The 24,246-nt window shown below is 45.0% G+C and overlaps 1 protein-coding gene across 1 annotated transcript in view; it reads left to right on the plus strand.

Moving 5' to 3' along the window:
• FOXK2 (forkhead box K2) overlaps positions 1-24,246 on the plus strand; it is a gene marked incomplete at its 5' end in the record, with an annotated part of 68,250 nt that overhangs the window by 17,145 nt on the left and 26,859 nt on the right. The window lies entirely within an intron of this gene.

A 24,246-nucleotide genomic window follows, 5' to 3' on the forward strand; every position in this document is an offset into this window, starting at 1 on the left:
GTGTGTATCTGTTAATCCCAAGCTCCTAATTTATCCCTCCCCAACCCTTTTCCCCTTTGGTAACCATAAGTTTGTTCTTTTTTTTTTTTCATAAGTTTGTTCTTTATGTCTGTGAGTCTGTGTTTTGTGAATAAGTTCATTTGCATAATTTTTAGATTCCACATATAAGTGTTACGATATTTGTCTTTCTCTGACTTACTTCACTTAGTATGGTAATATCTAGGTCCATCCATGTTGCTGTAAATGGCCAGGTTTCATTCTTTTTATGGCTGAGTAATATTCCATTGTATACATATACCACATCTTCTTTATCCGTTCATCTGTCAGTGGTTGCTTCCATGTCTTGGCTATTGTAAATAGTGCTGCAGTGAACATTAGGCTGCATGTATCTTTTCGAATTAGAGTTTTCTCCAGATATATGCCCCGTAGGATCCAGAGTGGGATTGCCAAATAATATGATAACTCTATTTTCAGTTTTTTAAGGAACCTCCATACTCTTCTCCATAGTGGCTGCACCGATATACATTCCCACCAACAGTGTAGGAGGGTTCCCTTTTCTCCACAACCTCTCCAGCATTTATCATTTGTAGACTTTTTTTTTTTTAATGTATTTTTTGGCTGCGTTGGGTCTTCGTGGCTGTGCGTGGGCTTTCTCTAGTTGCAGCAAGCGGGGGCTACTCTTTGTTGTGGTGTGTGGGCTTCTCATTGCAGTGGCTTCTCTTTGTTGCAGAGCACAGGCTCTAGGCACGTGGGTTGCAGTAGTTGTGGCACACAGGCTTAGATGCTCTGCGGCATGTGGGATCTTCCCGGACCAGGGCTCGAACCTGTGTCCCCTGCCTTGGCAGGCGGATTCTTAACCACTGTGCCACCAGAGAAGTCCATTTGTAGACTTTTTGATGATGGCCATTCTGACTGGTGTGAGGTGATACCTCATTGTAGTTTTGATTTTCATTTCTCTAATAATAAAATAAGCTTTTTAATAGCACTGATTTCTCTAATCTATTTTTTGCATTTAGATATGTAAATTACTCATGGCCAGGGAAATACTATATAGTCATTGATGTGTGTTTATTCACATAGAAAGGAAGTCTCGTATTCAGCAGGAAAAGTTGAAGAACAAGTGTGTGGTGTAATTCCATCGTGTATGTGTATGTGTGTGGCATACTTGATGCATATCTGCCTTTAAAACAGCATTAAGATGGTAAGAATGCTTATCTTCAAATGGGCATAACATTGAGAGGCCACAACAGTGAGAGGCCTGCGAACCGCAAAAAAAAAAAAAAAAAAAAAAAGGGCATCATGGGTTGACATTGCTGTTTTCCTTTTTTAAAAAATTACTGTAATGAGCATATGTTTCTGTTTAATATGAAACTGTTGCATCTAAAAGTTGACTATTCTGATTTAGATTAATGTGTTCTTTAGGCATATTAGTTATTCATATTCTGCAGCAAGTGAATTGCACTCCCTGTGGCTTCTAGACCTGCCTTGTGACTGTGAAGTGGCCTGTTTATGTCATATAATAGGCTGAAGACCTGTGATGATATAGGTGAATATTTGCTTATTTTGTAATACTCTTTTGACATGGAAGAACATTTAGTCTCGCTTTGAAATGCTATGTGTGTCTTGTTCCTAGAATAGGCTGTGTCCACAGATTGTGGCATCTGTGCCCATCAGTAGATGATGTCACTGCTTGTCAGCTCTTAGGAATGAGTATTTTAAAAATAATCTCCAATTCTCAGCGATGTGAGGATTGCCCTCCTGCTCTAAAGGAGGAATAGGAAGTAACGTGAAGTCAGTTATTGGCATAAATGTTACATGGCCCCCACGTGTTGAAATTTCTGTGTTCTGTTTGCATTGCCTTCATAGGGCAGTCTGATGGGGATTTTATTCTTTAGATCTAACTTTCTGATTGCTAGCAAGGAAAATCCGATTCATCAAAAATAAATTGTTTATTTGTTGGGCTTGTGTTAAAGTTTTTATCTGTGGACATAGGCAAAGAAAGCTTTCTTTTCATGTTTGAAAGGAAAGAGGGATTACTTTTCCTGATTTTGCCCCAGACCATCCTGTCTGTTGTTGGCATCTGTACTTTGGACAGTTCAAGGTCACTCTTCTCCTTCCGTGTAGTAACTGTGCCTTTTTTAGGTGTCTGGGTACCTGCCCTTTCTCTGGTTGGGGTGGGCCCAGGGGGCTTCAGATGGGGAGCAAAGCAGGGGCAGGGCCTCAGGGCACCTCCAGTTTAGAGAGGTCAGTACTTTTTTTGTTTTAAAACACTGATACTCAAGCCTCACCCCTAGAAACTCTGATTTAGTTAGCCTGGACTGGAGCTTGAGCATGGGCAGTTTTATTAATTAATCAATCAATAAATTAATTAATTTTTGGCTGCTTTGGGTCTTCATTGCTGCGCGCGGGCTTTCTCTAGTTGCGGCGAGTGGGGGCTACGCCTCATTGGTGGTGCGCGGGCCTCTCACCACTGGGGCTTCTCCCGTTGCAGAGCATGGGCTCCAGGCACACGGGCCTCAGCAGCTGTGGCTCGTGGGCTCCAGAGCACAGGCTCAGTAGTTGCGGCACAGCCACTCCACAGCATGTGGGATACTCCCGGACCAGGGATGGAACGCGTGTCCCCTGCATTGGCAGGCACATTCCCAACCACTGTGCCACCAGGGAAGTCCCCAGTACTTTAAACTATAGTAAATGTTGCCTCTCTCTGATCTCAAGTCTCTCCCTCACAATAAACAAGAATCCACGAGGAAACTCCTTGGCTTTTCGAGGGCCCAGCAGTTGAGCTTCTTCAGGCAGGGCTATGATGCGAGGGCCAAGAAGATGTGGCCCTGCCTTGGTGGGAGGGAGCATGTGGGGACAGGGAGGCTGGGGGTAGTTGGAGTAAGGCACAGTCTAGAAAGCTCCGTGTGTGGACTGATGGGCATGGGGCCTGAGGCTAGGGAGTACCCTGCCTGCCCAGGAGTTTGTCCTTCGTCAGCCAGGGAGCTCTGGTCGTCTGAGCAGGACGATCATGACTACACAGCGGTGGGGTGGGGGTGGGGGATTAGGGTTAGGTGCTGCACTTGAGAAGAGGGGGCCTGGAGATGGATGCAGAGCCAGGCCTAGGTTTTGCTGCTCGTGACTAGACAGAAGCTAGCAGCGCCTTAAAAAGATCCTTGCACAGGCCTGCGGGGCAGAAATCTTTTGGAATTCCGAATGCTTTGGGATTGTAGAAGGGTGACCCAGTGCTTAAGTATAAATCAGCTCCTGGGGTCTCCTGCAAAGGCTGGGCAGTGCTACCCCTCAGTCATATCCTGTTTCTGCAGAGAAACATGTACATTGCCGCTTTCAGATCAGGCTCTGGCCAAATGAATAACAAAAAAACCCAGACTTTGGTGATTTCAGAATTATGGATGAGGGATTTTGTACCCATGGAAGTGTATTTCTCTTTCATTTTATTTTTTTATTTTAATTTATTTTTTGTGGTGGGGTGGCTGCGTTGGGTCTTTGTTGCTGTGCGTGGACTTTCTCTAGTTGCAGCGAGCAGGGGCTACTCTTCGTTGCAGTGTGCGGGCTTCTCATTGCCATGGCTTCTCTTGTTGCGGAGCACGGGCTCTAGGGAAGAGGGTTTCAGTAGTTGTGGCGCACGGGGCTTCAGTAGCCGAGTGGCTCCTCGGCATGTGGGATCTTCCCAGACCAGGGCTCGAACCCATGTCCCCTGCATTGGCAGGTGGATTCTTAACCACTCTGCCACCAGGGAAGTCCCTCTCTCTCATTTTAAAAATATGAATTTACTATGGCTCTTGTCTTTGTAGTGTTTGATGGCCAGCATTCCAGCATTACCTCTGCATTCCAGGCAGCAGGGTGAGCACTTCCTGGAGTCCCAGGCACTTCCTGTGCATCTTCTTGCTTAGCACTGGAATTCATGGCTCTACCTGACTGCAAGAGCATGTGGGTAAGCTGGCAACTATAGGTGCTCTTGCAAGGAGGGAGGGAGCAGGGATACTGTATGGTGCAGCTCGCGGGAGTGAGGAGGGTGTGGGCATCAGGCAGACAGACCTCTAGGCTCTAGTTAATGGTTCTGGCTGCTGCCATTGACTAGTCTGAGCACACAGGAGACAGAGCAGGTGCTAAGCCCTGTCCAAGAGGATAACACAGATCTTCTGGCTTACGTATATGCCCTTTATGTTTTTCCTTCTGGCATTAATGTTCTAGTCTGGTGGTTTTTCTGGTATTGTCCTATAGTTTTTTTTGTTTTGTTTTGGTTTTTTTGTCCTATAGTTTTCACTGTCCTTTCTTTGTTCTGTGTATTTCTTGTCCTGGGCCCCCTTTGACCTGCGGAGTGCTGGAATTCAAGCTAGTTGAAGCAGAAGCTCCACTGTGGAGGAGGAGGGACTGAGGTGGTCTCAGGTGCTACTCAGGGCCTGTGATGTCTCCATTCCCCACTGTCTCCTGTGTCTTTCTCGGTGGTGATGTCCTTAGGCTCTTCCTGCTTTCCCGTGGACCTGAGTTCCCTCCTGGCTGAAGGGAGGGGAAGGATCTAGCCTGGTGCTCCCAGGAGGTCACCTGTTTCAAAACATGAGAAGAGGTGGAAGCATACTGGTTGGTTCTGCGTGGGCCACAGGCTGTAGTGGACAGGGTGCTGAGACCAGCACCTCAACAGGACCGGGTCCTGTCAGAGGGCAGCACATGCTGTGGGGGCGGGGAGGTCCCAGGAGTAAACCTACACCTTAGTGCTGCCCTAACCGATGGGGAGTGGCTGGATTTCGTTTTGGACCTGTTGAATTTGAGGCACTGGTAAATCCCCAGGATTTATTATTAAGGCACAGGTTTCTTTGGCCTTTCCAATTTTGACATCAGCCAAAAACATAGCATTTGGGGAGCAGATAGGATGTGCAGTGGAAGCTGAGCTTGTCGCTCAGACTTGTGGGGCCTGTGGTCAGAGTGCCCTGCCCAGGTTCGGGATTCTCAGCCCTTATGCTCCCCGGCCACCGCCTTTGCTCCCTCCCTCTGCCTCGCACCCCTCACTGGCCTCATTACTATCATTTTGGTGATGTGTTGGCCCTACTTGGTGCTTAGAACCTGAGTAAGCCCTGCTCTGCAGGCGAAGCGGGAGCCCTAGTTGACTCAGCCCCTTACTGGGATGGGCTGTGAGGTGGTGCCAAATGTCCAACTTTGTTCGTTCCCACCTTTGGCTCTTTACCAGGGGTACGCATTACCGTCATATGGGGGTCTTTTGAAAAATGGTGCTTGGACCCTCCCTTTCCCTGCAGAGACTGGCGGAGGGGACAGTGGGAGGGATGTGTGTGTGTATGTATACTTTGGAAAACCTCTCCAGCAGCTTCTGATAGGCACCTGAGGTTAAAAAGCACTCTCCAGGAAAAAGCGTATAAAACTTAGCAGTTGCTGCAGAAGGCTCTTTGTGCGTCATGCTCTGGGCATGTGTTTGAGGGCGGACCTCCAGCACACAGCTGAGTGGGGCTGTGGGCTAGAGTTTAAAAGATCAAATTAAGTTTATTTTGAAATATTGTAAATTTTAAAATAATATAACATAATGCTTGCAATAGAACATTTGGAACAATTAAAAGGGTTAGGAAAAATTACCTGTAATCTCACCATCCGTAGATAGCCACTGTTGGCACAAAACATATGTGCATTATTCAATGAATAGGTTTAAATTTGTTTTTTAAATAGTAGAGGCTCCCTTTATAGATAGGATTTTTGTCTCCTCTTTTCACTCAGTTACTTTTTTTCATGGTGTTAACTCTTAAAACATGCTGCATGAGCTTCCTTCTGTTGGACATGCTGTGAATTACCTTATCATCCCTTGTGGTTCAACATTTAGATTAACTGTTTTTGCTATGAACAATACTGTGATTGAATTTTGAATTAGTAGATTCTTAGAATTGCTGTTCCTGTGTCAGATGCACCTTTCTGTTTTTAAATGTTCTTTCTGTTTATTAAAAGTGACATGTAGCACCATTGAGTTCATTTTGCAAAAGGAAAGATCACCCTGATTCTACCATCCTAGCAGTTCTCTTCATTCTCCCAGAATCCTCTTGTGGTCCTTTTGTTGTCTGTGACATATGAATGGTGGAAAGCTGCCCTCTGGACTGCTGCTAGGGGCTCCTCTGTGTATTGTGTTGTGGTATAAAATAAAAGAGCAAAGTGTTTTGCTCTTTTTATATGGAGTAGAAACCCCCATCCAAACTTAAGATACCTCCTCCAGCCATGCTCAGCCATGGGCAGCCCAGTGAAGGACTTGTCCCCCTACCACACTGAGGAGGGGCTTACAGACCACCCAGCCCAGGCAGTGATGATGAGTCCTTGAGAATCTTATTTTCTTTCCTTTTCTGGTTTGTTTTCTGGTGAGATAGAAAATTTTTTTAAAACTGGGAGGTGGTAGGATTTCTTTTTGAAGTTGAAAACTTGATGTGCGTGTGGGAGGGAGAAATGAAAGAGTATTGAAGGTTTTACAGCTGTAAAGCTGACTGACTTTTAGGTCAAATATTTATATTTAAATTTGGTTTATTTGAAATTACTAGTATTTTAAATTTACATCTACAGCTAGGACAACTTATTAATTGGATGTAAATTTAAATGTTAAAATTTTTAATTTAGTTACATTGAGATGAACTACAAAGAATCAAACATTAAAATTTTTTTTGCTTATATATAGAAGTGAAGAAAAGACAACAGTAACAGTAGTTCAGTAAAATAATTAATAATTTTGGACCTAGTACCATTTACTTTATTTGTGTCATTTGTCATATTAGGAAGAGGTTTAGAGGAGAAACATCATAGGTTTCATTGAATACTCATTTTCTGAGGTTTTTTTCCCAAGTAGTTTGTCAAGAGTGATGGCGGAGGGCACACATATGGATAGGTGAGCAGTGGGTGGCTTTCCTGGCACTTGGCACCTGGGCTTGCAGAGTGGGAAGCCTTTTCATTTGTTAATACTGTGTAGGCTGGAGTGCAGCGGCCCCCTTGGAGGACTGACTTGCCACCTTCTGGGGCGGTGGGTCCACACTGGAGTGCGTTGGTCTCTGGCTCCACCAACAGGCCGTCCTCTGGGCGGAGGTGTGCATTAGGCCAGCCTCTCTCACAGAGGGAGGGAGGAGAGCATGTGTGGAAGAAATCATCAAAAAAGTACTCCTGAAGTAAGCAATTTTATGGAGTTGGGATTTCAAAAAGTAGTTACAGATTCTGAATGTCTAATGATTTAAATTTTTAATTTATTAAATCTGTATATTAAAAATTGACAACTTGCGTGACAACCAGATATGACACTCAAAACAAAACTTTTGGCAAACTTCTGATAAATGTTTTTATTATGCTTAACTTACTATTTAAACTACATTGTGTCTTAAAGCTCCTGTGGGCTCAGGAGGTGGGAAGGCTGAGACATAGAGAAGGAGCCTGGCCGGGGGGCGGGGGGCCGGTTAGAGCTGCATTAACTAGGGGTTGGTCAGCCAGTGTGCAGGTGGTGCTTGCTGTGTTGTGTGGGTTTGTTTTTCTTTGTTTCTTTTAAAATGGCCTGCCTTTGGCTACTGTTTTAGGTTATTTACATGAGAAGGAGATATGGAATTGGTTCAACTTCCTGAGCTGATTAGAAGGCGTAATGTTGCCTGTGTGGATACGCCTGTGTCTGACTGTGTAGCAAGGCCTTTTTGGCTTGTCTCCAGAGGGGCCACAAGTCAGAGGTCATTTCCCGTGTGGGGGGCTCAGTATTTTCTAAATCTGTTTTCCCCCTCAACTATTTGGAATTATTAACTAAAAACTGGACATGCTATCAATAATATTTTGAGATGTCTTTTTTTTTTTGGTAGGGGGGTAATATATTTTTAGAGCAGTTTTAGGTTCATAGCACAGTTGAATGGAAAGTCCAGAAATTTCCCGTACACCCCCTGCCTCCACACACACAGCCTACCCTACTATCAATATCCGCTACAGAGTGGGATATTTGTACAGTCAATGAACCTGCATCCACAGGTCATAATCACGCAAAGTCCATAGTTTGCAATACGGCTCACTCTTGGTTTTGAACATTCTATAGGTTTAGACAAGTGTATATTTACATGTATCCACCGTATTATGGTACCATACAGAGTAGTTTCACTGCCCTTAAAATCCTCTGTGCTCCACTTACTTATCCCTCCCTCTTCCAACCCCACCCCTGGCAACCACTGATCTTTTTACTGTCTCCATAGTTTTGCCTTTTTCAGGATGTCACAGAATTGGAATCACACAAATATGTAGCCTTGTCTGATTAGCTTCCTTCACTTAGTAATGTGCAGTTAAGGTTCCTCCTGTCTTTTCAAGGCTTGATAGCGCCTTTCTTTTTAGTACTTGATAATATTGGATTGTCTGGATGGACCACAGTTTATGTGCTGGATCATATGGTAAGAGTATGTTTAGTTTTATAAGAAACTGACAAATTGTCTTCCAAAATGGCTGAACCATTTTGCATTCCCACCAGCAATGAACAAGAGTTCCTATTGTTCCATACCCTTCTCAACATTTGGTGTTGCCACTGTTTTGGATTTTTACCATTCTGCATGGTTGTATCTCATTATTGTCTTAATTTGCATTTCCTTGATTAACATATTATGTGGAACATCCTTTCTTATATTCATTTGCCATGTGTATATCTTTATTGGTGAGTTGTCTGTTCGGCTCTTTTGCTCATTTTTATTTATTTTAATAAATTTATTTATTTTTATTTTTGGCTGCATTGGGTCTTCGTTGCTGCACACGGGCTTTCTCTAGTTGTGGCAAGCGGGGGATACTCTTTGTTGCAGTGCGCGGGCTTCTCATTGGGTGGCTTCTCTTGTTACAGAGCATAGGCTCTAGGTGTGCAGACTTCAGTAGTTGTGGCACTCGGGCTCAGTAGTTGTGGCTCGTGAGCTCTAGAGCGCAGGCTCGGTAGTTGAGGCACACGGGCTTAGTTGCTCTGCGGCATGTGGGATCTTCCTGGAGCAGGGCTCGAACCCGTGTCCCCTGCATTGGCAGATGGATTCTTAACCACTGCGCCACCAGGGAAGCCCTTTTGCTCATTTTTAAATCAGGTTATTTGTTTTCTAGTCCAGTTTTAAGAGTTCTTTGTGTGATTTGGATAACACCCCTTTATCAGGTATGTCTTTTGGAAATATTTTCTCCCAGTCAGGCTTGTTTTCAAATACTTTCAGTGAAATGTCTTTGAAAAATAAAGAAACAATAAAGATTTATTGAGTGCTTACTATGTTCTGACACAATTGTAAGTGCTCTTAAAATTTTTTTCTTAAGTTGTGGTAAAATATGCATAACATAAGATGTACTATCTGAACCATCTTTAGGGTGTACAGTTCGGTGACATTAAGCACATTCACACTGCTGTGCAACACCACCACCTCCAAAACACTTTTCTTCTGGTAAAACTGAAACTCTGTGCCCATTAGACACTAATTCCCTCCCCTCCCCTGGCCCAGCCACCACCAGTCTACTCTCTGTCTCTATGAATTTGACTCCTCTAGGGACTTCATATAGAATCTCACAGTGTTTGTCCTTTTGTGTCTGACTTATTTCACTCAGCATAATATCTTCAAGATTCATCCATGCTGTAGCCTGTGCCAGAATTTTCTGATGAAATGTCTTTTTAAAAAAGAAAAACACATTGCAATTTGGTCATTTGTGGAGGCTAATCAAATTATTGAGGGTCAAACATGATTCACAAGTGAATCATGTTACCAGCGAGGCAGTAGGTGAGACAACCTTTTTGCACACTGATGAACACTTCTTTTAAGGGACTTTGTGAGCTACTCTGGGGTGTGGGGAGGCACCACAAGGGGGGAGTTGAAGAAATGACAGTGAGCAGAGAGGCAGACACTGCTGGTCTGCTTGGAACCCAGGGCCTTTGCCTCTTGAGGCAGGCTTCTCTTTGCTTGTTTACTTGTTTGAATAGTTCTGGGTTCTACTTTGAGAGCTGTCACTAGAAACTGGTGCGGTGAGAGGGAGTCTTGCTGTTTTTACTATTTCATGGCTTTTAAATTTTGTGCCATGCACATTTATTGCCTGTTAATGACAGCAACAAAAATACTAATTGATATTCTACTCTGGACAGTAGCTTAATGGATTTTTTTTTTTTTTTTTGAAGTAAGCCGTCTGATTTCTCCTTCAACAATCAGAATTATTTCTGGAGAAATTCTTAAGGAAATGGTACCATTTCTAACCCAGCAGGCATACACAGATCTCACCTGGAACCTAAGGAGCCAGACGTATTTCAGAATCAGAGTAGTTTGGATTTTAGAAAAGTAGTACAGTGTGTGTACTGTATATTGTTTCAAATTCCCAGCACCCTGTAATCCAACACATTAGAATTTCTGTTACAAAACACATGTATTTTCTAAGTGGGATAATTAAAGGCTAGAATTAGCTCTTTCTCAGTTCAGATCAGAATTGGCTGCAAATCATTTCAGATCAGGTTTTTTGGAGCTATTTGCTTTTTGGAATTTGTGAACAAGGGTTGTGGGCCTGTATAAGGTAGAGGCCTTTAAGGCAAGTCATTGTGGTGGGATATGAAGAGTAAGATGCTGATAGGTGGCTGTCCTCCAGCCCAGAGTCTGCAGTCCTGCTGTTTCTCTCTGCTCAAGTATCCTCCTTTCCTCCTGTGAGCTGATGTCTATCAGGGACCAGGGCTCACACTGTCCCCAGTCTGCTCTGCTTCTCTGAATTCATAGAGTTATTTATCTGTCCCATTCATTCCACTTGAACATTTCTCAGATCTTTCCCTTACCTTCCTGCTGCATAGCTCTTGACTTAGCGATTTTTCACCTGGCCTTCTGGAGTACTTTCTTAGTTGGTCTCTAGTCTTGTCACTGTCTACAATTTGTTCTTATTTTTGTTTTTAGTATAATCTACATACAGAAAAGCTCAATATAGATCCTAAGTATAAAGCTTAATGAGAACCCACGGTGTAACCTGCCCCCAGTTAAGAAACATTGCCTTGTCAACGCACAGAAGCCCGCCATGTGTCCCTCCTAGCCACAGAACCACTATCCCGAGTTCTAAACTGTGTAGAGTGTTTGCTTTTGATTTCGTATACATGGAGTTATACAGAATGTACTTCAGAGGGTGGTGCTGGCTTTTCACTGAGTAAAATGTTTTTGAGATTAGCCCATATTTCTGTACTTGGCTGTGGATCATTCATTCTCATTGCTGTAAAGTATTGAATAATGTGAGTATAGTGCAGTTTGATATTTTGCCATAGATGGACATTTAGGTAGTTTATTTGGGGCTATTATAATGGATAATGCTGCTATGAGTCTTACAAATTTTTTTTTTAAGTGGAAGACTTTTTTAGTTGAACACTTGATTGAGATTCTGGTAGCTGTGTTTTGACAAGCACGTGCACGTTTCTGTTAGATAAGCTCCAGTGGCTCACAGGATGTACATATGTTCGGCTTTCATAGGTACAACCACTTTGGAAAACACTTTCTGCATTTACACTTCTTTGACACTGGGTAAGATAGAGTTCAGGTGTCTTCACAGCTTCGTCACATTGGCATTTTCTCTTTTTCATTTTAGGTTTTCTAATGGGTATGTTGTGATATTGTACTGTGGTTCTAATTTGCATTTGTCTGATGACTAATGACGTTGATCTTTTCCTGTGCATATTGGCCATTCAGCGTAGTATTTTGAAAAGACTTTCCTGCAGATTGAGCAAATGAACACCTCTTGTGTGCAGCTGACCTAATAAGTGAGAAGTCTAAATGCATCTGCAGGTATTCAGCATCGGCAATACATCAGTGTGGAGGGTGACACTGCATCAGAACTGCCGATTCAGAGAGCAGACCTCATGGGTTATGCTTTTGTTTTCCTACCCATAAAGTGGAAATTATCTTTTTATAAACTGCCTCAAGAATGGAATGCCTTACTCCATTGTCGAACATATGTAGCAACTGTCCATTTAATAAGGAACTTGATGCAGTCATGTCTCTTACTGCTGTATAATTGGTAGCCTTATCAATGGTTTAAAAAACACAATCCTAGGATGGAGGAAGTGGGTGAAGCGGGGAGGGTCAAAATTACAAACTTCCAGCTGTAAGATGAATAGGTCCTGGGGATGTAATGTACAACATGGTGCCTGTAGATAACAATACTGTATTGTAAATTTGAAAGTTGGTAAGACAGTAAATCTTAAAAGTTCTGCATACACACACACACACACACAGACTGTAACTATTGAGTTGATGGTGTTAACTAACCTTAGTGTGCTAATCAGTCTGCACTATATGCATTTATCATTACCTTACATTATCTTAAACTTATATCATGTTATATCTCAATATAACAAAAAAATTCCACAATCCTAGACATTATATTCCTTGTGTTTGGAACCTCACAGGGAAAACAAAAGTGATGTTTTCTCTAGTACATTAGTCTCCAGAGTGTGTGTGTGTACCCCAGAAAGAGATCAAGATGATCTTTTAGAATTTTGGAAGAAGATATACTTCTGATTGTTTTTCTCGTCCTGTTTGGTTGCTATTTTTATGTTTTATAATGTGTAGTACAGTAATATAATTTATACATATGTGAATGTGTTGTTGCCACATTAATCTTTTCTTTTAAAAAACATTTTTTGAGGTATACTTTACATAGGATAAAACAAAGCTATTTTGGGGCTTCCCTGGTGGTGCAGTGGTTAAGAACCTGCCTGCCAACGCAGGGTACATGGGTTCGGGCCCTGGTCTGTGAGAATCCCACATGCCGCGGAGCAGCTAAGTGCGTGCGCCACAACTGCTGAGGCTGCGCTCTGGAGCCCGCGAGCCACAACTGCTGAAGCCCGCGTGCCTAGAGCCCGTGCTCCACAACAAGAGAAGCCACCGCAATGAGAAGCCCACGCACTGCAGCAAGGAGTGGCCCCCGCTCGCCGCAACTAGAGAAAGCCCACCCGCAGCAACGAAAACCCAATGCAACCAAAAATAAATAAAATAATTTTTTTAAAAAAAAGCTATTTTAAGAGTACCTTTCAAAGAGTTTTGACGGATGCATATATTTATGTAACCAAAACTTCAATCAAGATAATAGAACATTTCTCCCTCCCAGAATCTCTTTCCTGCCCTTTTACCCCTCTTCACTAAACTGAAAGTCCTAGGCAGTCACTGATCTGCTTTTCATCACTGTAGACTAGTTCTGTCTTTTCTAGGATTTCTTAAGAATTGAATCATGCAGTGTGTACTCTTCAGTTTGGCTTTTTTTGATTAACATGTTTTTGAGATTCATCCATGTTGCTTGTTTGGGCACTTTTTTTTGGTTCTGTTTTGGTTTTGCAACTTTATTTATTTATTTTTGGCTGCACTGGGTCCTTGCTGATGCGTGTGGGCTCTCTTTTTAGTTGCAGCGAGTGGGGGCCACTCCTCGCTGTGGTGTGCAGGCCTCTCATTAAGGTGGGTGGCCTCTCTTGCTGCAGAGCATGGGCTCTAGGCATGCGGGCTTCTGTAGTTGTGGCACATGGGCTCAGTAGTTGTGGCTCCCGGGCTCCAGAACGCAGGCCCAGCAGTTGTGGCACACGGGCCTACCTGCTCTGCTGCATGTGGGATCCTCCTGGACCAGGACTCAAACCTGTGTCCCCTGCATTGGCAGGCGGATTCTTAACCACTGTGCCACCAGGGAAGCCCCCAGTTTTTTCCTTTGTGATTGTTGAGTGGTAGTTGAGAAATATCTTCTTGCATGGACTTAACATCATTGGTTGATCCATTCACCTGTTGCTGGACACCTGGGCCATTTCCAGGTTGAATTGTTATGCATCCTGCTGCTGTGAACATTCATGAAGGAGCCTGTGTGGACAGATGCTCTCATTTCTCTTTGTCAAATGCCTAAGAGTGGAGTGGCTTTACTAAGAAGCCAACAGACTTTCCCAAAGCAGTCTCACCCTTTTATATTCCCGCCAGCAGTGTGGGAGAGTTCTAGTTGCTCTGTGACCTCATCAGCACTTGGTTTTGTCAGTTTTTTCATATTAGCCATTCTGTGGGTGTGCAGTGGTATCTTATTGTGGTTCTGACTTGCATTTCACTGATGACCAATGATGTTGAGCATATTTTCATGTGCTTGTTAGCCATTTCTGTACTACTTTAGTGAAGGTCTCTTTGACCATTTTTAATGGGTTGTGTTCTTATTGAATTTTAAGAATTCTTTGTATATCCTGAACACAAGTCATCTGTGAGCTATGTGTATTATGAATATTTCTCCGATTCTGTCCCTTGCCTTTTCATTTCTTGATAATATATTAGCCATATGTTGACTCCTGCTTAATTTTTCACTTAAAAGTGTACAATCAAAAATATTTGGAGGCTACTGCTCTTCTGCATTGGCAGAAGGAATTGCTGTGAACTGGGGAGAGGAAGGAGGGAGCCCAGGCCCTGCCCCACAGCTTTGCTTGTGAGTTCAGTCTGAGTCAGGTGTCTGTTGGAGAGCCTGCTTTGGTTTCATGTGAATGTTATTTTGGCAAGTTTGGGGTAATCTCAAGAGTAGTCCCACCTCAAAGGGGTAGTCGCTTCTCTCTGAGCACCTACTGTATGCTCAGCATGATTGACTGTTTGCTGCTACCGTCAGCGACATGGACAGAGGGCCCACCCAGCCATCTGCACCCAGAGCTGTGGGTGTGGTGGCTTGTGATCCAGGCGAGAGAGGGCTCAAGACCGCTGGAAGCACAAAGCATCACATTGACTACACTAATATCCAGTACTGCCTTCACCCTCAGCCTGGCATCAGGATTTTTAATGAGTGTGCTTCTCTGAGTCAGCCTTTCCCCCAACAGCAAATTGCCACGCAAAGTAGTAGATAAGGCAGCTCTTTCCAGTACCTTCATTAATGGAATCGCAGTGCAGTAAGTGGCCAACAGACAAAATTCTTCTCCAAGCCAAAGAAAAACCTCAGAAGCAGTTGTGAAGCTGCTGGTCACATGTGTTGCTGGAAAACCCAACACCAGCTCTCTAAATTGGGTCAGGAATGTTTCTGGAATCAAGGCTTTGTGGTCTGTGGGTACAAAAGCAGATCTGCCTATGGAAATGCACCATTTCCTACTAGTCTTAGGATACAGGGCCAGCTCCATAATACATCAGGTCCAGTGCAAAATGAAAGTGTGGATTAAGAATGCTGCAAAAATCTCCAAGGATATATTGTACAACAAAGGGAATATAGCCAATATTTTATGTCTATAAATGGAACATAACCTTTAAAAATTGTGAATCACTGTGTTGTACACTGGAAACTTATATAATATTGTACATCAACTATACCTCGTTTTTTTAAGAAGCTGCAAAAAGCTTTTCATTTCTTTTGTGGTCTCTCTCTCTCAACCTGCTGCGGTATTTTTGTTATTAATATCAAGCTTTCTTAGGTGGAGGGTTACTCGTGGGGCAAGTGCAGGCTCTCCCAGGTGCCCAAGGTGCCCCTGTCCAGGCCCCGTCCTGGACAGTGGGTGGTCGTGGAGGGGAAGGGGGTGTGGGAGGCAAGATGTGTGTGAACTGAGCCTCCATGCCCCAGGCTGTGGTCCTTTGACCCATTGGACCTCATTTACAAGACACAGACTCAGATAAAATGATGAAGGAGATTTCAGGGTGCTGGCTACGGAACATTCAGCCTCATCTGGGCCCTTCTGAGCACAACGCCTGTTCGACTCACTAACTAGCCACATGCCTGCAGTGGCCCTGTCCATGCAGAAAAGCTTTGTTTCACGTGCTGTGTAGTTTCTAAGTCACCTCAAAGCTAAACATGCAGTGAAAGTGCTTCACTCAAAGATAAATCTCGCAGGGCCTGAGCCCAGGTTGCAGGTGTCTTATTGTTTTTTTGTTTTTTTTTTTTGCGGTACGCAGGCCTCTCACTGTTGTGGCCTCTCCCGTTGCGGGGCACAGGTTCCGGATGCGCAGGCTCAGCGGCCATGGCTCACAGGCCCAGCCACTCCACGGCATGTGGGATCTTCCCGGACCGGGGCACGAACCTGTGTCCCCTGCATTGGCAGGCAAACTCTCAACCACTGCGCCACCAGGGAAGCCCCGCAGGTGTCTTATTGAATCAGACTTTTGAGGCTCTGGTTAGAAGTTCATGCTAGGGACTTACCTGGTGGCGCAGTGGTTAAGAATCCTCCTGCCAATACAGGGGACACGGGTTCGAGCCCTGGTCCAGGAAGATCCTACATGCCATGGAGCAACTAAGCCCATGCGCCATAACTACTGAGCCTGCTTTAGAGCCCACAAGCCACAACTGCTGAAGCCTGCATGCTAACTACTGATACCATGCGCCGCAGCTACTGAAGCCCGCGCACTCTAGGACCTGAGTGCCGCAGCTACTGCCTGTGTGCTGCAACTACTGAAGCGTGCGTGCCTGGAGCCTGTGCTCTGCAACAAGAGAAGCCACTGCAATGAGAAGCCTGTGCACCGCAACGAAGAGGAGCCCCTGCTCTCTCCGCAACTAGAGAAAGCCCACGCGCAGCAACAAAGACCCAATGCAGACAAAAATAAAAAATAAATTTAAAAAAGAAGGAATAGCTTTATTATATATAAAAAGCAAATTCGGGGCTTCCCTGGTGGCGCAGTGGTTGAGAGTCCGCCTGCCGATGCAGGGGACACGGGTTCGTGCCCCTGTCCGGGAAGATCCCACATGCCGTGGAGCGGCCGGGCCCGTGAGCCATGGCGCTGAGCCTGTGCGTCCGGAGCCTGTGCTCCGCAACAGTGAGAGGCCCGCGTACCGCACAAAAAAAAAAAAAAAAAGAGAGAAAAAAAGAAATTCATGCTAAACCCAACAAAAACTATAGTAACGTGGCCTCTTTTAATAAACACCATTGTGTTTCATGAGTTTTATAGAATGTTTTATCATTTTTTAGGGTAAGAAGTCAAGCTGAGGTAAGGTGTTGCTTGAGGTTTACTGCAGAGGAGCAGCAGAGAAAATTGTGAACTACTTAGGGTTTCGGGCTCCTTCCAGTATGGTCTTCATTGTCCTAACCTGCCTTATAGTGGGTCAGGCTGTTGACCTGTGACTTGTGCTCTTTAATAAGTGGCTGCTGGCCTCCCAAAGACACCTCCTCTCATGGGCAGCCCTCTCCTGAGCTGATGAGCTGCCTCTCCACATACCTCTCCTGGGGCGAAGGGAGCACCCGCCAGGCTCTAAGTGGCCCTTTCAGACCCATGGTGGTGGCAGCTCAGCGTGACCAGTGGGTAGGACTGACTGGTGGTGTGGACATGTTGCTCTTGGAGCCACAGAAAAGGCAGCCTCAGGTGGGGGAGTGATTTATGAGTCACTGACAAATGTGATTGATTAAGGGCTACAATTCGTTAAAGGTTGTAGTAAAAGTTTTGATATTTCTGTCAAAAACTAGAGGAAACTAGTAGAAGAGAATGATCAAAGTGTATATATAGGCCCATTTAAAGTTCCTTCTTGGCTAAGTCCGCCTCAGGGTTTGGAAAGAAAAGGAATTTTTCTTCCATTTTTGTAAAAGATAAAAAAGAGGCATGACTTGCCATCATAACTGAGTTGGGACTAGAACCCATTGTTAAACTCCCACAGTAGTGTGTCCTCCTGCAGGGTAATGCTTGCTTGAGTCCTGAAGGCTGTTCTCTTCCACCAGACCTGCTGGTTGCGTTTCTTAGGCTCTTTCTCCTCTGTGATGTGGCGAATGTACCCTCTCACTGCAGAGAACACCGAGTGTGTCTGTTCAGGTTTCAGGAGGGGCTGGTTGGACATCCCCCTGGGATTATGGGTAACGGGCACCTCAGAGGTCATGCGTCCACTTAGCCACTGCACCCCCCAGCCTGTTCCTCATCCATCCTCATCTCAGTAATTGGTACCAGCGTTCTTAGCCACACGAGCCAGATGTGAAGTCAGTCGTCCTGCGGTCTTCTCCCTTCTGTGCCCACACATATTGGTGGGTCATCAGGGCCGTTTATTTCCATCTCCCATACCAGTCAGATCCCGTCTCCTCTTTCTGTCCTCACTGCCTCACGTGGTGTGAGCACTGCACACCCTGGCTCCTTGGAAGCCTCCTCACTGGTTTCCTCATTTCCCCCCTTACCTCCTGATCCAGTCTTGGATGTAACTGTCCATACAGTTCTTCAAATGCAGAAGATCCTGTTGCCTTCCTCCTTGGCAATCACTGCTGCTCATAGCAAGTCATCGATGGCCTCAGAGCACTGTCCACCCTGTGTGACATGTTATTTTTATTAACACAGTCATTGCTTTGCCAATCCCGAGATTAAATGATCGGATTGTCTTCTTCTTATTAGATTATCTTTGTCAGCTGTCACAGGTGAATGACAGAGTAACTGGCCTCTCATTTCTTCCCTTGGAGAGCAGTTCAGCTGCTCAGCTAATGTCTCTGTGGCCAGTTGCATAGCTGAAAGGACTTGAAATGATTTTCCAGACATCCCTTGGGATTGCTAACACTAGGGAGGTGGTGGTATGTGGGGAGGGTCCTCGCTATAAGCCCTTCTGCCCATTGACCGCAGGTGTGGCCACGGAACTCGCTCCTTCTGTCTTTTCTCTCTGCCTTGGAACCAGCAGTATCCTCACTGGAGCCACTGCATCAGCCTGGGCCCCAGAGTGAGGGAAAAGTGGAGCAGAGCAGCCACAAGCAGCCACTTATGGGGTGGGTGGATGGTAGAAGCTGGACCCAGACCTTTGCTGTGAGCCACAGAGATCTTGGGCCGTATGTAGAACAGCAGGGTTCAGCCTATGCTGGCTGTCAGGACACTCAATGCTGTGCTCTAGGAACATGGTAGGGAGATACTGTTCTGTGTGAATATTGTTATATGTAGGATGGGACAAATCTTCCCAGGAGAGAAGAAATCCAGAGTACAGAGTATGGTGCCACCACAAACCACAGCTTCTTGGGTCACAATCTGGAAGCCCAGTGATGGGACGGTGTGTAGGTTTAACAGACATCAACTGTGTTGGGTGAATGTGAGGGCACAGGTGTCAGGGTCACTTGTGTGAATGTGGCCATGACCCTGTCCTGTGAACTCCAGAACTGGGGTTGTACTTCCCTGCTTAGCCCGAGGCTGACTATCAGGGACAAACAGACTCTGGAGGAGGGTCTGGAGTTGATAAGAATTGCAGTGAGGTGACATTTCATAACTGTGTCAGGGGTCCCACAAGATTGTCCTTGGAATTTGGTGGGATTCTGAAATGTATAGAAGACAGATAATGATGAGGGTGTGTCCCAGAGCAGGGCTTTCAGATTGTCTGTGGAGAAGGTCCACTCTGAACAAGTAGAAGAGTGAGTGGTTTCCAAACACTCTGTGTCTATGCTCACCTTGTCATGGCTCATGACACAGTTCTTGGCCTGGCTCAGGCCCAGCAACACCTGGAGTGGCACAGCCTAGATCATCAAGCTTTGCATGGGACATCTTGAAAGTTTCCAAATTTTTTTCTTTTTCTTTGAAATTACTCAGACCTATAGAAAAGTTGCAAAAATAGAACAGAGATTCTCATTTTCCCAGATTCCCCAAATATTAACATTTACCACACTTGCTTCATTGCTCTGTTTTTTCCCTGAAATTTTTGAGAATAAGCTGCATACGTGATGCATTTTTACCTCTAAAATATTTCCATGTGTATTTCCTAAAAAATTTCCTTCCATAACCACAGCCCAGGTACCAAAGCAAATTAGCGTTGATACAACACTGTTACCTAACCCACCGGCCTTAACTGGACTTAGCAGTCTTTTACTGATGCCCTTTTTCTAGAGTCAGATCACACATGCATTGAACTTTACTCTCATTTGTGACCGTTCCTTGGCCTTTCTGTGTCTTCTGTGTTGATTTTTGTTTGGTTGGTTTTTTTTAATGAAGTAGGGTCATCTGCTGGGGGTGAGATAGGAAGTTAGCAGGTCATAGATTTAGGGAGCTGGAGAAAGTTGGGGTTTTTTGTTTGTTTTAATATTTATTTATTTGGCTGCGCTCGGTCTTAGCGGCATGCAGGATCTTTATTTGCAGCATGTGGGCTCTTAGTTGCGGCATGTGGGATCTAGTTCCCTGACCAGGGATTGAACCCAAGCCCCCTACATTGGGAGCGTGGAGTCTTAACCACTGGACCACCAGGAAAGTCCCATTGTTTTGTAGAATATTTGAGGACAGGCCAGTTGTTTTGTAGAATATTTGTCTGATGTTTCCTCTTGGTGAGATCTGGGTTTGTTATTTTTAGCAGGAAATCCAAAGGTGAGGCAGTGTCTTCTTGGTGCCCCACGGCAGGGACACTGTTGCTGCGTTGTGCCCTGGCCATGAGGGTGGCATCTGCAGGCCTTGTCCCATTAAACTTTCTAAAATACTGTTTAAAAACTGAGGGACTCCAGAGTTATCCTAACAATGACTGTCTGAATCGCATTCAGACGTGTTGTTTTAAGTAGGTAGAAATGGAGCCCACTTGTGGGGAGATTTTTCCAAGTCAGGAAGTGTGTCTGAGTAATCTGTGCCACGACAGAGAAGGATGACAGGAGGCTGGGGGACATGGTGGCTGTCCTCCCCCGGGGCCTGCCGTCACTGTGGATGCTGAGGTGGAAGGCTGCTCTGCTGCACTCACCTTTCCGAGTGGTGCCGTGGGGCCAGACCACTGTTCCTGCCTGTCTCATCCTCTGTGGGGTAAAGGGTATGGGAGCCAACCTCTTCCTGAGGCCACCTACACCTCTGAAGTGGCCCAGTTGGACTTGGTTGTAGGGAATAGTTTGCCTAATTGGTTAATTGTTTGAACTTGCTTTGCATAGAGATATCACTAAATTTGACTTTCCGTTTGGTTGGAGGCTTATTTCAGTGTGGCTTATTATTTCTGCCTAGCTGTATGATGTTAGTGTTGAAGTATTTGCAGTAAGGCCTGGCTTTGTATTGATACATAAAGAACAGGTCTTCACGGACTTCCCTGGTGGCACAGTGGTTAAGAATCCGCCTACCAATGCAGGGGACACGGGTTCGAGCCCTGGTCTGGGAAGATCCCACATGCCGCAGAGCAACTAAGCCCGTGTGCCACAGCTACTGAAACCTGTACGCCTAGAGCCCGTGCTCCGCAACAAGAGAGGCCACCGCAAGGAGAAGCCCGCGCACCGCAACGAAGAGTGATCCCTGCTCGCCACAACTAAAGAAAGCCCGGGCGCAGCAGCGAAGACCCCATGCAGCCCCCGCAAAAATAAATAAATAAATAACAGGTCTTCAGAATCCTTAGAGCTTCTTTGTGAATCTGAAAATTCAGAGCTCTAAAATTCAGAGCTCTAGACCCAAGCCATTGGCTTGCATATCTCATTTGTAAGAGTTTCCATTCCAAGAAAAATGCCTGTCACTAAGAGAGAGGTGAAGAAAAGGATATTTGCAACTCTGAATCCATATTAAAATTGTTAATGTTTATTCAAGTAAAAGAAGCTTAGTTTTTGTCAGGGTCCTTGCCTAAGGTTGAAGCCATCAGCTGTTGTGTTGCTTCAGTTTTGGCTTGTGGCTCCAGTTGCACGGCTTCTCAGAGGTGCTCAGTACCTGGTCATGTTTTGCTTAGGGGTTTGCCGTTCTGCTTTCTGCGGTCTGGTTTTTCTTATTGTTCATTTTAAAATCTTTCCCTTTTCTCTGTTATTTTGTCGTATTTCTCAGAGTTCTCATAAACAGATGCATGTTTTTATACTGAGCTTTATTACAAATCTTTCAGGATCAGTTAAAGTATTTTTAAAGAGCACACGGTGTTAGGTATTGTGATGGTACGAAGCAGCGTGAGACCCGGGCAGCATGCTCTTAATTTCCCTAATCAGTATAGTATCTTAGGCTCTTAAACCCTTTCCATGACCTGAAGTGCTTCATGGGAACGAGGACCAGCGTGCCCAGACGTAACAGCCTCTTGGTGGTGGTGTGGGGGAGACAGAGATCTGACACTCACCTTGCTTTGTCTGCTGTTTTAATGTTTTGCTGCTCTTTTTACTTTTGTGAAACAATTAATTAAAATTATCCCACTGGTTTTTTTTAACATGTTGGGTAGGGTGGGCTGGGCTACCTACCTGCATTATTAATTTATTTTATTTCTTTTTGGTTGTGTGGCATGTGGGACCTTAGTTCCCTGACCAGAGCTCCAACCTGGGCCCCCTGCAGTAGAAGCATGGAGTCGTAACCACTGGACCGCCAGGGAAGTCCCTATCCCACTGTTTTTTATTTCTAGCTTAGAAAAGTCAAGCAGTGGCCATTCACATTCCCTAAAGGGGAACAAGGATTTCATCACTAATGGAACTCCACAGAGAACTCAAACACTGTTTTGATATATTTTGCTTCGAATGTAACCTACATAGAAAAATCGGTTATAATTATAACATGGCTGCCCAGGTAAAGAAATACACCATTGTTAACCCAAAAGTATAGGAAATGTTCTGTGAACCCCCTGGCATGTTATCAACATTTTACCGATTTCTGTATCCATCTACAGATGGCTTTTTTAATTAAAAAAAAAAACCTCTCTACTGAAGTATACTACATACACAGAAGAGTGTATGTTTCATACATGTGTAACTCACCCATGTAATCATAACTCAGATTGAAAAACAAAGTTACCAGACTACCTGGGTAGCTTTTAAATGTGTTTTATGGCTCATACACGTATGAGAAGTTCATGCTTAGATGCAAACAGAGATACCATTTTCACCTGTCAAGGGGGTGGGGTTAGTGGCAGTGTCCACTGATGGCTGGGACACTCTCACATGCTGTCGGTCAGAGGCTGTCAGCAGGTGGCCTGACAGTGCCTTGCGTTGCTTTAGATGCCCTCTGTGCCCTTGGAGCCTGAGGTTTATGGATGGCGCCTGTGCCGTGGAGACGATTGTTGTCTTTAATTGGAAACTTTGGGAATAGGATACTAAGGAAGGAAGTCCTCCATGTGGTGGTGCTAGCCCTGAAGGCAGCGCTCAGCCTGCGCTGAGGTCTGTCTGCGAACAGACCCTGTGGGTGACACTGAGGGAACGTGTAGACTGAGGGCCAACATGCAAGGTGTGGTCCTATTTTGTGGAAAGCAGAAATAAACCCCGGAGACATGTAGGTACCCCTTGGGGGAGGGAGGAGTCCCATTCTCACATTCCCGTGTTGGAATTGTGCACAGTGCTTTGTTGCTTCCGTGGCATGTGGAGGACAGGCAGGTGGGTGTGCTGCTCCTCTGGTTCAGTCTGGGCTTCTGTGAGTTCCCAGGTGATGACGGAACGAACAACACAGTGGATGGTGAGTGTCCAACTGTAGGAAAAGCAAGTACTATTGACATCTTACAGTGGGGCTGAAGGTAGTGTGGTTTTTTCATTTTAATAAACATTTGAGTGTTTGATAAATATTTGAATTAATCTTCATGGTACTCTCAGAGATAGATGCTGTCATCTGTTCTGTGGATGAGGAAACAGGCACAGAGAGGTAACTGCTCTGCGGGATTGGATGCCCTTGTGCTGGGTGACGATGCTTGTTCTAACAGCCTGGCCTTCCTGGTGAACAGTGACTATCGCCTGAGGACAGGAGCTCGGGAACTACAAATGGGAGGAAAAGGAGGAAACTTCCTTACTCCTGTAATTGTTATATATATTGTGCTAGAAATTAAGGCCAGTGGGGTCTTAATCCCTTTCTTTTCTAGGCCTGAAGTTGATTATTCAGATCTCATGCTAGCGATAAAGGGGCAGCTGCAATTGTGGGCTTCCCATTCGTTGTATTCATGTGATTTGCTTGTTTTAATTACCTTTTTAATCCCACAGTGGGGTGGGGGCCTCTGGGGTATTAAAGTGGAGGGAGGACAGCATGAAAGAAGGACCTCGAGAAGGAAAGGGCTGTGCCCCGAGGGCAGCAGAGACAGAGGCTGGCCTTTTTGTATCTTTGAACACCACGTGCAGATCTTGCTGTTTTAGAAACACCCTGGCTACTGGCTGCAGACAGACTAGAGTAGGAACCTGAGAGAAGGGCTGGGCAAGAGATGTCATCAGAGGTAAGCAGGTGAGGGGCATGCCTGGGGCACCTCCTCCTTGCGATGGGACCTTCCATGCACTGCGGGGTTAGCAGCATTCCTGCCTGGCCTCCACCTACTCAGTCCCAAGAGCACATCTCCAGATCCCAAGCCTGTCTCCAGACCCTTACCCAGTGTAGATTAAGTGGTATTTGAGTCTTTTTTGAGTCTCCTCTCCCGTTTTTTTTTTTTTCTTGTTGAGCTGGTCTAAATGATGTTTTTGCTTACTAGTGTTTTTAAATCATGTGATGCCTCCTTTGTGTTTCCCTCATTAATCGACTTGTAACATGTGAGGTGAACTTGAAATGGGCTTCTCTC

This window comes from Leucopleurus acutus (assembly GCF_964270905.1).
Source record: "Leucopleurus acutus genome assembly, chromosome: 19".
NCBI lineage: Eukaryota > Metazoa > Chordata > Mammalia > Artiodactyla > Delphinidae > Leucopleurus > Leucopleurus acutus.